This window comes from Hydra viridissima, unplaced genomic scaffold (genome assembly GCF_058129835.1).
Source record: "Hydra viridissima isolate aposymbiotic clone 2 unplaced genomic scaffold, HvirCarnegie_v1 scaffold_2, whole genome shotgun sequence".
In the NCBI taxonomy this organism is placed as follows: Eukaryota; Metazoa; Cnidaria; class Hydrozoa; order Anthoathecata; family Hydridae; genus Hydra; species Hydra viridissima.
Window position 1 is genome coordinate 23,168,818 of NW_028324301.1, and position 13,103 is coordinate 23,181,920.

At 30.4% G+C, this 13,103-nt stretch overlaps 1 pseudogene; it reads left to right on the top strand.

Moving 5' to 3' along the window:
- Positions 1 to 6,128: 6,128 nt before the first annotated feature.
- LOC149892509 (uncharacterized) lies at positions 6,129 to 12,863 on the top strand (annotated as a pseudogene).
- Positions 12,864 to 13,103: the final 240 nt, after the last annotated feature.

Below are 13,103 nucleotides of genomic sequence, written 5' to 3' on the forward strand. Positions count from 1 at the left end.
AAAATTTTTTTCATGTTTAGTAAAAAAATAATTTGGTTTTTTATTGGTGTATTTTTCTCATTACTTATTATTTCTTATATATTATATATATAAAATTTTGATTTAAAATGTTTTTATTCATTTTAATAAATAATTTAAGCTTATAAAAAAGTTGTTAATTTAACGTCAAAAAAATAATTTTATAATAATGCATCAAAAAAATGCAAGTAGAATGTTCACTAATTATATATTTAGTCTTAGCAAAGCTATACAACATTTTTCTATTTTACTAAACCGCGATATTTTTTTTTAAATCGGCCTTCAGTCAAAAAAAATCGCGCACGGTGTCGAGGCCTTCTATAAAGAAGGCCATGCTTCAGTCTGATAAAGAAATCGTCGGAATTATTGGCATCCAGATTGGCCGAAAAAAACTATCTGTTACTTGACAAAAAAGTTGAAAAGTAACGCAAAGGAGAAAAGCATTTTCTTTTTTATTTCACAGAAGAGAACAAATTCGTCTTTTGTAACAATGGTATAGTATTGTTGCTAAAACTAGGTGTACTCGAATACACGCCTTGTGATTAGCGTTTGTTTATAGACAGTTCAAAACGCAGCCTCAAGCGTATGCTTCTACACAATTGCAACATATACAAGTCAATAGCAACTGATTATTCAGCCGGAAGATTATGGCTCAATAACCAATACACTAGATAAAATAATGTACCGTAATCATTAATGTGTCATCTATGTGGATATTTTATTTTATAAGATATTTAATTTTCTTCTTGGTCAGCTCTGCGGACATACCAAATTTCTAATTTTCATATGTCTTTGGGACAGTCGAGATAAGCATCAACACAGGATAAGAAGACAGTGGTCGCCGAGAGAAACCATGGCAACAAGTCAAAAAAATATTATCGCTGAGCCACCACTCAACGTTAAACTGGGATTAGTGAAACAATTAGTTACAGTGGACAATAGGATACACATATGATGGCAAACTACTGTTGGTATATGTATGTATGTACGTATGTATGTATGTATGTATGTATGTATGTATGTATGTATGTATGTATGTATGTATGTATGTATGTATGTATGTATGTATGTATGTATGTATGTATGTATGTATGTATGTATGTATGTATGTATTTTAAGCCGCTTCGTAGATGATTGATAAAACGGTCTGATATCGCATACCTGTTTAAAAAGCAAAACAAGAGATATCTACCTCTGACTATAAAACGCTATTTTCGATGTATTCTATCATACTGCAGTTGTTTGTTCTGGCGCTCTCGTAATTAAATTTACCCTTAAAAAAACAAAAGTTCGTCGAGATGCTGGGGAAATCGTAATTCAGCGCATGATGGATATGGGCTGGATACCTTCTTCTCGAATGCCCAAATAATTGATCTTGTCGCACATTTTAAGTATGCCATTGAAAAAGTAACAACTGCCAAGAGTATGTTTGCTGGGGCCATAATTAAATTAATTATATATAATTAATTAATTTATATCATAATTAATTAAAGCACTAGTTTTTACAAGTTCCCAGGTAACAGCAAGATTGGTGATGGAGACTCTCTCAGAAAGTTGAAGCGGCACAACGCTGCACTCGAACAATTACAAAAAGCATAGGTTGACTATATCCAAAAACGAGCAGATCAATATCTAGTATTATATTAGAAACTTACTATTAAATTATGTAGTTTTTTGTTTTTTACATTTTAATCACTTCTCATGACCAATCTTTATGACTTTAACTTACAGCGATTTTGCATAATTAAAACTCTTCAACAGAAAATTTGAGAGATTTTTAGAATCTGCAAAGTTCTGCTTTATCTGTAGATTGATAAGAAATAAAAGACTTAATTGCATGCTAAATCTCTCACTAATACCGCCAGTTATATTTGTCAAATATTTCTATCTTTGGTCATTAGTTTCAAGATTTCAAGATTAATTCAACATCAGGCTCAATATGTAAGCCTGATGTGGAGTTTGTGTTACAGTTTTAAATAAATTCCACATGGTATTAAATTCGTTCATGGCAGTTACGCTGTTATCTTTCACATATATAGTATTACTTGTCTTTCACAGAAAAATATCTCTAACCAGCTTTATCAAGTTTGAGTCCCAGAATACGTTCAACATTCTTAACCACTTTATGAAACAGCATTTGTAAATGAAACTTTCATTTTTGTATTCGAGGTATTTTCAAGCAATCAACGCCCCCAAAATTTCATAATACCACTTTAGTATATTACGGAAAGAGCAATTCAAATCACCGAGTTCAATTTTGTTAATGAATAGAAACTTCATGACCTTTCAGTTTTAGAACTCCTAAAAGAAACTAAGAGAAAACATTAAAGGAGTTTTTTAAAACTCTCTTAGCTTCCACAGGTCAAAACATAAGCTTCCTAACAGAATATAAAATACTTACAACATGAAGATAAAGTAACTATTGACTTAAAACAGTTCATATAAAGTCAACAGTCCGAAGTTGTTAAGATTCAGGTTTTGACTTTGGTCCCTGATTCATGGCCTTTAAATAAAGCAGCTGAAGTATTTAATACATCAAAGTCAACCATAACTAAAGCGAGAAAACTTAAAGCTGAAAAGGGGATATTAGCACTTTCAGAAAAAACTAATACTATTAGAATTAACCAAGATGCCAGGTAAAATAGAAAGCTTTTAACGTAGTGATCAGTTCAGTCGGCAGTTGCCAAGTAAAAAGAATTTTGTAAGTGTATCCAAAATAAAACATGTAACAAAACGATTACTTCTTTGCAGTTTTAAGGAGTTTTTATGCTGAGTTTAAGCTACAAAGCCCTCAGTTTAAAATACGACTTTCCAAATTTGCTCAGACGATGTTAAAATGGTGTATTTATGCTGGTCATAAAGGAACTCGTCCTGCATGTGCGTGTACGATACACCAGAACCTAAAGCTTAAGCTTAATGCAGTTAAACTGGAAAAAAATTACCATGAGTTTATTGAGAATATTGTTTGTAGTAGAGAGTCAAAGGAATGCATGGTCCGTTGATGCAATAGTTGCCTTGGAATTCGGAGTGTTATCAATTATGGAATTGCAAAGTTATTAAAAATGAAAGAACATTTCAAGAAAATGACGAAGTTAATGAAGATAAAACATTAAGTGTAAGCAATTGACTAGAATAGAGCAGAGCTTTTAAGTTTTAAGTATCTACAGTAGGTGAATTCATGGAAAGTCTTTTTGAGAAGCTTGATACCATAACACCCTACTCTTATGTTGCAAAAACTTAAGAGTAGGGTGTTATGGTAGCAAAAACTTAAGTCATCCATACTCCCAAATGAATTAATTGTATTGGTTGATTTTGCAAAAAACTTTAAATTTGTCATACAAGATGAAATCCAGAGTTACCACTGGAACCAACAACAATGCACTCTATATCCTGTAGATAACGTGCTACTGAAAGTCAACCAACGCCTTTATGTTTTGTATCTGACAACTTAGTACATGTTGTTGGATTTGTTAATTGTTCTATCAAAAGAACTGTCATATTTGTAAAATAAATATTCCCCAATTCAAAAAAGCCGCTATTTTTCTGATGGTTGTGTTGGCCAGCACAAAAATTGGAAGCATTTCTTAAATTTATGTAATCATGCTAAAGATTTTGACATCATCATAGAAAGTTCCCATTTGATGGCAATGGACGGTTAAAAGACTTGTTTCCAATGTTAGTCTTCAACTTCCAATTTAGAATGCTGAAGAAACGTTCAATTTTTTTAAGACAAAATATGTTCAACTTCATGTTTTTAAAGGCTTAAGATATTCAGTCCGGAAAATCAGTCAGTCCGGTAAATCAGTCAGTCCAGAAAATCAGTTCAGTCCGGAAATCTTTAACTCCCTGATTTAATAATGCAAAGACTTTATGTTGTACAAGAAGTTTCCATCAATTTATTCCACAAGATGCAACAAACATTAATGTCAAAAGAGTCTCTAAGCAGGAGGAATTCAATTCAACAATTAACCTTATAGGCTCAGTATAATATCTCCAAGAAATATGGCAGGAAAATATTATATCTGCAAATACGATATGCTTAAGTGAGTCAGCTTGGTTTTAGAAGTTGATGAAAACAATGGTCTTGTAAAATTTATGCATCCTCATTTACCCTACACTTTTTTCAATTAACCCACTAGAGATGATTGTTGTTGGGTTCCTAAACCTCATATCCTAATTATGCTAAAAACACTGTCAATTTCAACAACAGGCCACAATTACCAGACACAGAAGATTCGCCTCAGATTCATTCATTTTTGATTCATTAAAACTTTATTACAAGAAATAATTATTTATTACAAATGATAAGAAATGATTATTTATTACAAGAAATATTTAATTAACTTCTCAAATTAATCAAACAGGCTTTTTTTTCTTTTTGAAACATTTACTATATTGAATATCATTTATAGTGATATTTTTTTCTTTTTTTTTTGAATTTCGGATATTAATAGCATTGTTAGAATGATATTTGAGTTGTATTATTATTATTTTCGTTACTTTTATAACTTCGATATTTTACGACGTTAGAGTTAACCATTACCTTATTATCATTCCAAAATGTTCGAATGTAAAAACCTCAAAAAAATGATTTGGTATTTACTAAACATTGGCGTTACCGCACCGGTGCACAGTGGAAAATAATGGTGTGTTTCGGACCAAAAATCGATAACTTTTTTGTTACTAAAAATAGAGATTTGAAATTTTGCACAAATGTAAAGTAGTATATGACGCTTCTTGAGAAATACTTTTTATAAGAATTTTTTGAAATACAATATCAAAAATAAATAAATAAAAATCAAAAACTTCAAAATTGGCAGATTGTTAATTTACACTTTAACACAATGCTTTACAAATGTATGAAAATACCTTAAAATTATTATAAACGACGAAAAATACATAAAGTGCTTACCTACTAATTATAGAAATATTTAAAACAGTTTCTTAATAACAATTTTTAAATAGTTGCTTTTATGAAATCGTCGCCTTAGAGGGCAGAGGTTCTATCTCCATTTTGGGTAGTTTTGCAGGAGAACAAAAACAAAGTTTGAGCATTAAGCATAAATCAGCAATTTCATTTTTTGTTAGTGTTAATGTTTTTTGATCAATTAGAACTATCAAACATGATAGGAATAACTCAACTTTTTTGAAATTATTAACATTGAAGATGTCCCTTAAAGTCATAGTTGAATTTGAGCACAACATGGAGATAGAACCTCTGCCCTCTAAGGCGACGAAATAGTGTATAGGTATATTAAGGTGGTACCAGGGTAAAGGTAACTTTTTAACAAGAAATTGAAAGCTATTAATAGACTTTAGCTCTTTTCTATTAATGAACAAAAAAAAAATATAAAACAGTAGCCCAAAAAAAATTTTTAGTGATGACGTCATTAATTATGCGCATAATTAGTGTTATGTAACCCCCAAAACTGCTTATTCTTTCATCTTATATAACTAACTCAAAAAGAGTCAAAACTGCTTGAAGATTTGAACATGAATTCTTTAATGTATTAAGAATGTTGTCTATGAAACAGAATTTTTTAAAACATTTTTAATTTTATCAGGTTGACATTCGAACTTTAAGATATAAAACTAAGGGTAGTTTGGGACCAAAGCATGATAAAAATGAGTTTTAAATAAAAAATAACAAAAATTTGCTTCACAGACAACATTCGTAATATGTTCATCTTTAAACCTGTAAAATTTCAGCCCATTATCTATTTTCTATGAAAAGTTATTTTTTCTGAAAAATTTAGATTTAGAGAGAAAAAAGGCGTTTCTAAGGTCGTTGTTATGAAGCAAGAACCAAACTGCTCTTTAAAAAAAGGCCAAATTTGATTAAAATTAAGAAGATTTTTGACTTTTTGCAAAACGCTTATTGAAATAGGTAGATTTAAGAATTCAAAACATTAATTTTGGTATTTTTCAAAATTTTATCAAAAATAGCCGTTTTTTACCCTGGTACCACCTTAAAGGTACTATATCATAACTACATAGGGACTTTCAGTTCCTGAAATCAGTTCGTTGACTTTCAAAAGCTGCAGAGTATCTTCATCAAGTTCTTGCACATTTCACGCAAAGAATTTATTTGGCTCTTTACTTCATCTACGATGGCTTTATTTTTCTTGGAAGTCTCTTTGCAGAATTCTATGCATATAGGTCGACAAAAACGAACATGTGAAGGTGCCGGATTTTGCCAAACAACTGCGCCAGTTACTTTATCAATTAGTTTGATAGGCACCAAAGAACTAGTAAACAAATTTGCATCAGAAATAAGTTCAGATTCCTCTGGAAGTTTCTACTTGTATTGGCTTTGGCCAGAGGAACCATCACAGGCCCATTTACTATATGAAAGTAAATGCTTGAATTCAATACTGTACACGGAATCTATGGTCAAAATTCTAGCTACAGTGTGATCCAATAAATCTTGCAGTTCCAGAATTTTCGGATGTGTGTTCTTAATTTCTATTGCAGAAGATGGTGGATAGCAGGTCTGTTTAATTTCTTGAATTTTACAATATGGTGGAAATATGGAACTGTTTCGTTCATTTGTCACCTTCCTCATGTACAAATATTGTGCTTTTGTTAAATCTAAATCAATAAACACGCTGAGTGCTTCTTCATCAGTTAGCATATTTTTCTGGCTTGCGTTTTCCATAAAACTCGATATTAATTTTTTTTTGTCTTTATCAGCAATCCTTAATGATTCCACAAGTTTTGCTTCTGCTTCTTCTCCTATTGAATGCAATGCCTGAAGATATGTATTAAAGATATGCTCGAATCCATATTCCTTAAGTAACATGGAATTTTTTCTTTTTTTGCTGGATTCTGACGAATCTCCATAAGACACCCACGGCCTTCCGCGTTTTTCAAAAGAAGTAGATGGCGTGGAGTCGGTAATTGCCTCTTCTGAGTTAGGTAAAGATACTTAATATTCAACCAATCACTGTTCTTAGATAAAAAAGCTTCCTTTTTCCGTGACGCCAGTATCCATCGTTTATTAAAAGACGGAACAATGTGCCTTTAAATATCACTAATGATGAAACACAAGTTGTCCTCAGAAAGTTGATAATTTTCTTTTAAAATTGTTGACAGTGCCTCAACTGTCTTTCCTCCATCAATATAGGAAAGCAATAATTTACATTTCAAACACTTAAAAGTTGTCATTTTAACAAGTCACAAAAGTAACTTAAGTAATATTCAATACTCAAACGAGTCGATTTAATTTCCACTATGAATTTGTTATACTGATATAAATGTTTCAATTCTTTATATATTGGCAGTGTACATTCACCACAAAAGGAGTGCAAAAATAAAACAATGCCATGGTATCAATAAAAAATTGATAATAAATTAAAAAACATATACCAAGCTATTGTTATAAATGAACAAAATTTGAAACCACGATAAAAAGCGGTTTTCTGTTTTTTTACTTTTATCACTATTTTCTCGATAACTTCGGAAACCGCACGTTTCTGCAACTCATTCTTATACATGTTTTTAATAAACACCTAGGCTACAATACTACATTAAATGTAAAGCGTGGGGAAGCGTGGGTAACTACCAAAAGTCTCAGTGAACTTGAAGAATATTTTTTTTTTTATTTATTTTATTGTTCAAATAATTACTCCTAAACTGAACCATATAAGTAAAAATGTATAATTTTCTTAAAATCTCCATAACATGAGCTTTTCAAAAATGTATAATACTTTATACTTATTCCTAGAAAGTTTTATAGAAAATTCACTTTTAAAGTGATGAAGCGAACTGGTTTGAAATGAACGCAAAAGTAATAAACAATAGGGCTTCAAATCTTTTATTTTTACATAAAGTTATGTGAAATTCCTGCATTATAGTAATGATTGACTATTAAACTATTAAATAAAACTGAAATATAATGACAGTAGCGACATTAGTAAAAAACATTTATGATATGCTGTTGCTCTTCAATTTTCCACTGTGCGGTGGTAAAAAATTTTTTGGTAAGATGCGGTAAAACGCGCTAAAATGCAAGAAAATGCGCGAAAACCGGAATTTTTGAGTAAAATGCGACTCTTTTGATAAAAAAATATTTATTTTGAATTACTCAAACCACATCAATGTGTCTTGCGGTTCATGTACTTACTATTTATGCATTAATTATCTACAATTGAAATATTTTAATTTACATCCTTTCTATTATTTATAATTCCACTACTTTCTTTCAGATCCTACCACCTGCTACCTTTTTACCAGATGGAAAAAGCTGATAATAAAAATAAAGAGAAGAAATAAAGAGAGGAATACTCAAGCAGAGGCTGATAAATCTAGATAAATAAAAAGGATATTTTAGCCTTATTAATAAAAACAAAAGATTTGATAGCCTACCCCGTAGTGTTTCATCAAGTCGCCAAACAAATATTGACAACTTTACTGAAACCATAAGGTGGCCTTAAAAAAGCGCACAACAGTTGGAATTTGACACCATCTTAACCCTGGACTAGTCCTCTCTAAACTCTCGTTTCACGTGTTTGAAACTTATGGCTTCAAAATGCTGAAGAATTATCTTTATTTATTAGCCAACTTATAGTCCAACCACCTCATCCAAATACAAGCCGTCAATGATTTATTGCAATCTAAGACGTGATATAAAAAATAAAATGAGAGAGATAAACTGCATTGCAAAATAAAAACTTTTACAACTGATGGATGGATTGCAAGAAATGGTGATCCCTTCGTCTCCCTTGCATTAAATTATGTTACCAAAGATTTTGAACTCAAAAACTTATCTTTTAATTGCAAAAACTTAATTGGGAGACATACAGGGTTTTGATTGCTCAAGGATTAGACCACATTATTTCTCAACTTCCTGCTCTTCAGAAGGAGGACCTTTACAAAGTGGTTGCTCTTGAAACCCAATACAAACCAGATCTTTAAAATTTAATTCCGGATGAGAGAGAGAGTTCAACAGTATTTACAACATTTTACCGTTTGTGGCAGAATGTAAACGATGTTCTGATTCCTGGTCTTCAGAAAAACTGGCCGTCTTAAAAAAACTTCAGGGTCCCTTAAGAGACCCTTACAAAAATGTCCACGCCAAATAAAAGGGTCCCTTAAGAGGTAGCCCTAAAGCGGCTAAAAAAAACACCACGCTTTATTACTCAAACAAGATGAGTAGTAAAGCGTGGTTGTTTTTTTATATTAGAAATATTCAATAGTTAAACATAGTTTATACAATTATATTTATATATTATCATTACATGTTATCTTTAATTATAAAAGTTATTTCTAAGTCTTCCCCTTTTTTTTGTAAAGGATCTTCGTTTTCACTGTCGTCTTCATTTCCTTCATTGTTGTCGTCTTTACTCTCTTCCTCAATCGAAACTTCAAGTGTCTTTTTCTTGCAGCGCCGCAGACGACCACCAGAGAGCGACCTCTGGCGTTATTAAAAAATCGTGCTACTTTCAATTCTATCTCTTTAGACGTGGTGCCAGGCAATAAGTGAAGAGTTATTTTGAAGTGAAGAAGCTTTAATTATTTAATTAATTATATAAAAAAAGAAAAAACATGTAAATAAATACTAATTTAAACCTATCATTACATAATTAATTTCTATTGCTACATCTAATTATATAGATTCACATGTATTAGAGATTGTGTAGTATTTATTGCCTGTGTTGGTCTGACAAACTAAACTAATTTATTCTTTAAATTTTATAATTCTAGTTCCAGGCCTCATAGATATACTAATAAATATACTGTTAAAAATTGAAGAAAAAAGCTTTGATAAAACTGAAGATACTTATGTTTTCGTAAAAAATTAAAATTTGAAAGTCGCTTTAAAAAAAAAAATCACTTTTAAAAGTTTTATTTTGAAAAATGTTGTCATGGAGTTACTATGGAATTGCTAGGGAGTAAGAAAATGCATCAACCACAATAATTGTATTTTTTTTTTTTTAAAAAATTTTAAAACACATAATATTAAAAATGTAATATGGACTTTGTGCAATGTTTGAAATATTAAAATTTAAAAAAAAAATGTTTTTATTCTTTCGATTTTTAAAGTAGATCTACCACCTAAAAGATTGGAAAAAACTTATGAAAATCAGCCATGTGATTTACCTTATGCCACACCACCACCGGAGAAGACTTAACAATAGGGAAAGTATAAAACTAAGATTAAAACATAAAGTCAAATTAAAACTAAAAAGAGAGGTGTACCTGAAAAGGCTTCTCTAAATCAAAAATCCGAAACTCAAACTGGTCCTGAACCTAAAGAGCAACAACAGTTACAGCAAAACACTCAAGAGAGTCAAAAGACTTGAGCTCAAAAAGAAGAATATATAGGGTCTCAAGGTGAAGACCAAACACAAAGCCTATTTTTATTTATTCCGATGACACGAAAACAATGACAAAGTAGAAGTAGCAGTAGTGGTAGTAGTAGTAGTAGTAGTAGTAGTAGTAGTAGTAGTAGTAGTAGTAGTAGTAGTAGTAGTAGTAGTAGAAGTAGTAGTAGTAGTAGTAGTAGTAGTAGTAGTAGTAGTAGTAGTAGTAGTAGAAGTAGTAGTAGTAGTAGTAGTAGTAGAAGTAGTAGTAGTAGTAGTAGTAATAGTAGTAGTAGTAGTAGTAGTAGTAGTAGTAGTAGTAGAAGTAGTAGTAGTAGTAGTAGTAGTAGTAGTAGTAGTAGTAGTAGTAGTAGTAGTAGTAGTAGTAGTAGTAGTAGTAGTAGTAGTAGTAGTAGTAGTAGTAGTAGTAGTAGTAGTAGTAGTAGTAGTAGTAGAAGTAGTAGTAGTAGTAGTAGTAGTAGAAGTAGTAGTAGTAGTAGTAGTAGTAGTAGTAGTAGTAGTAGTAGTAGTAGTAGAAGTAGTAGTAGTAGTAGAAGTAGTAGTAGTAGTAGTAGTAGTAGTAGTAGTAGTAGTAGTAGTAGTAGTAGTAGTAGTAGTAGTAGTAGTAGTAGTAGTAGTAGTAGTAGTAGTAGTAGTAGTAGTAGTAGTAGTAGTAGTAGTAGTAGTAGTAGTAGTAGTAGTAGAAGTAGTAATAGTATCAATAAAGCAAAGAAGTAGTAATATTATCAAAAAAGCAAAATTAAGTGGTAGGATGAAGTCAAATAGTAAGGGGAATAAGAAAAAAAAGTACAGAGCATCTGAGCTTGCAAATTTTTTATCAATAACTTGTTTGTTTAAAACTGTAAATATAAAGTTTACTAATAGAAATATAAATAACAATTTAAAAAATCCTTATTTAGTATTCGGTAATCAGCAAAAAAAAGCAGTAATTTTGCATATTTACACATTTTTACGCAAAATTCCCGTAATTGTTAAAAAATTAATTACCTCCTAAAATTAAATTAGCTTCCTACTGATGATTTAGAATTAAAAGTAGATAGATTAAAACGACGTAAAAAAAAGAAAAGCAACGCAAATTTCTCAAGTTATTGATTATAAAAGAAGTAAATTTGACAAAGGTACTTTTACGTTAATGAGTTATTAAGGGAGCTAATAAATCAAATTTCATTTTGTTTTACTTTAAAAAGTACGTATATCTTTTTTGTTTGTTATTGTTTTAAGTATTGAAGAAGTTGAAATCAATTTATGCCAAGAAAGTTCATTAGAAGTCAGTAAAGAAAGCATAGTTGATAAATTGAATGATGAAATCAGGATGTTAAATGAGAAATATGAATCTTTACTTGATCAAAATCAAAAAAATTTAAATGATGCAACAGAAGCATGAATTTCTGAACAACTTTTTAAAAATAATGCTGAAGCAGTCATATACTTCACTGGTTTACCAGATTATAACACCTTATGTGCTGTGGTTGATCTTGTGAAAGATAGTGGAATTATTTCATGTACTCTAAATAGTTTTTGTCAGGTAGTTTTGTGTCTAATGAAACTTCGTTTGGGATCTGGAACAATTGATCTTGCACACCATTTTCGTGTTTCAAAAACAACTGTCTCAAGGTTGTTTCTTCACATATCAATTTATTTTTCATTAAACTATCACCCCTCATTATATGGCTCGAATGGTCAGAAATAATAAAGACTATGCCTCTTACATTTATAACGAAATTTGGAGATAAAATTACAAGTATTATTGATTGCTTTGAGTTGTTTATTGATAGACCTAGCAGCCTAACAGCAAGATGCTTAACATGGTCATCTTATAAACACAACAACACTGCAAAATATTTGATTAGTGTAACTCCACTAGGTACAATAAGTTTTATTATAAAAGGATGGGACGGTAGATCAAGTGACAAAGTAATTACTGAAAATTGTGGTTATTTGAATAAGCTGGTTTATGGGGACACAGTTATGGCTGATAGAGGTTTTAGTATTGATGATGTTGTAGGGTCATTCGGAGCACACCTGGAAATTCCTCCTTTTACACGGGGAAAAAATCAGCTTAGTGCTACTAAAGTTATCACAACACGTCAACTAGCAAACGTTAGAATACATGTTGACCGCGTTATTGGTACTTTGAGACAAAAGTTTTCAATTCTCAACAACAAAATACCAATTGACTATTTGCTTACTAAAGACGGAGAATCTTATATAACATTAGACAAAATTGTTCATTCTGCCTGTGCTTTAGTTAACTTATGTCCATCTTTAGTAGCACTTAATTAGCATTTACTTTAAATGATAATTGGACAATGTGGTATCGTATTGATTTAATAAACATATTTTTCTTAAAATAACTGTAAAACAACTCTATTTATATAACTAAATATAATATATATAAAAAAAATATAATATGTATGTATAATATATATATTTATATATATTTATGTAAAACTGTTAATGAAATATAGAATTGTTTGCTTGTGACGAATGTTTCTTTTTTACTTTAGAGATTTATACTAATGGAAAGTTGATTATTAAGCCACGCTGATACCAAAATCAAATTAAAACAATTACAAATCACTTTTAAAATGAATACCGCAAACAGTTTGTTTACATTTTTATCCTCTCGTAATAGCAAAATTTTCAAAGTCACGTGTCTTCGGGAACACTCTATATAAAGTTTATATATATTATATATATTATATTTATTTATATATATTTATATTTATTATATTATAAACTATTTTAAAGGATTTTCAA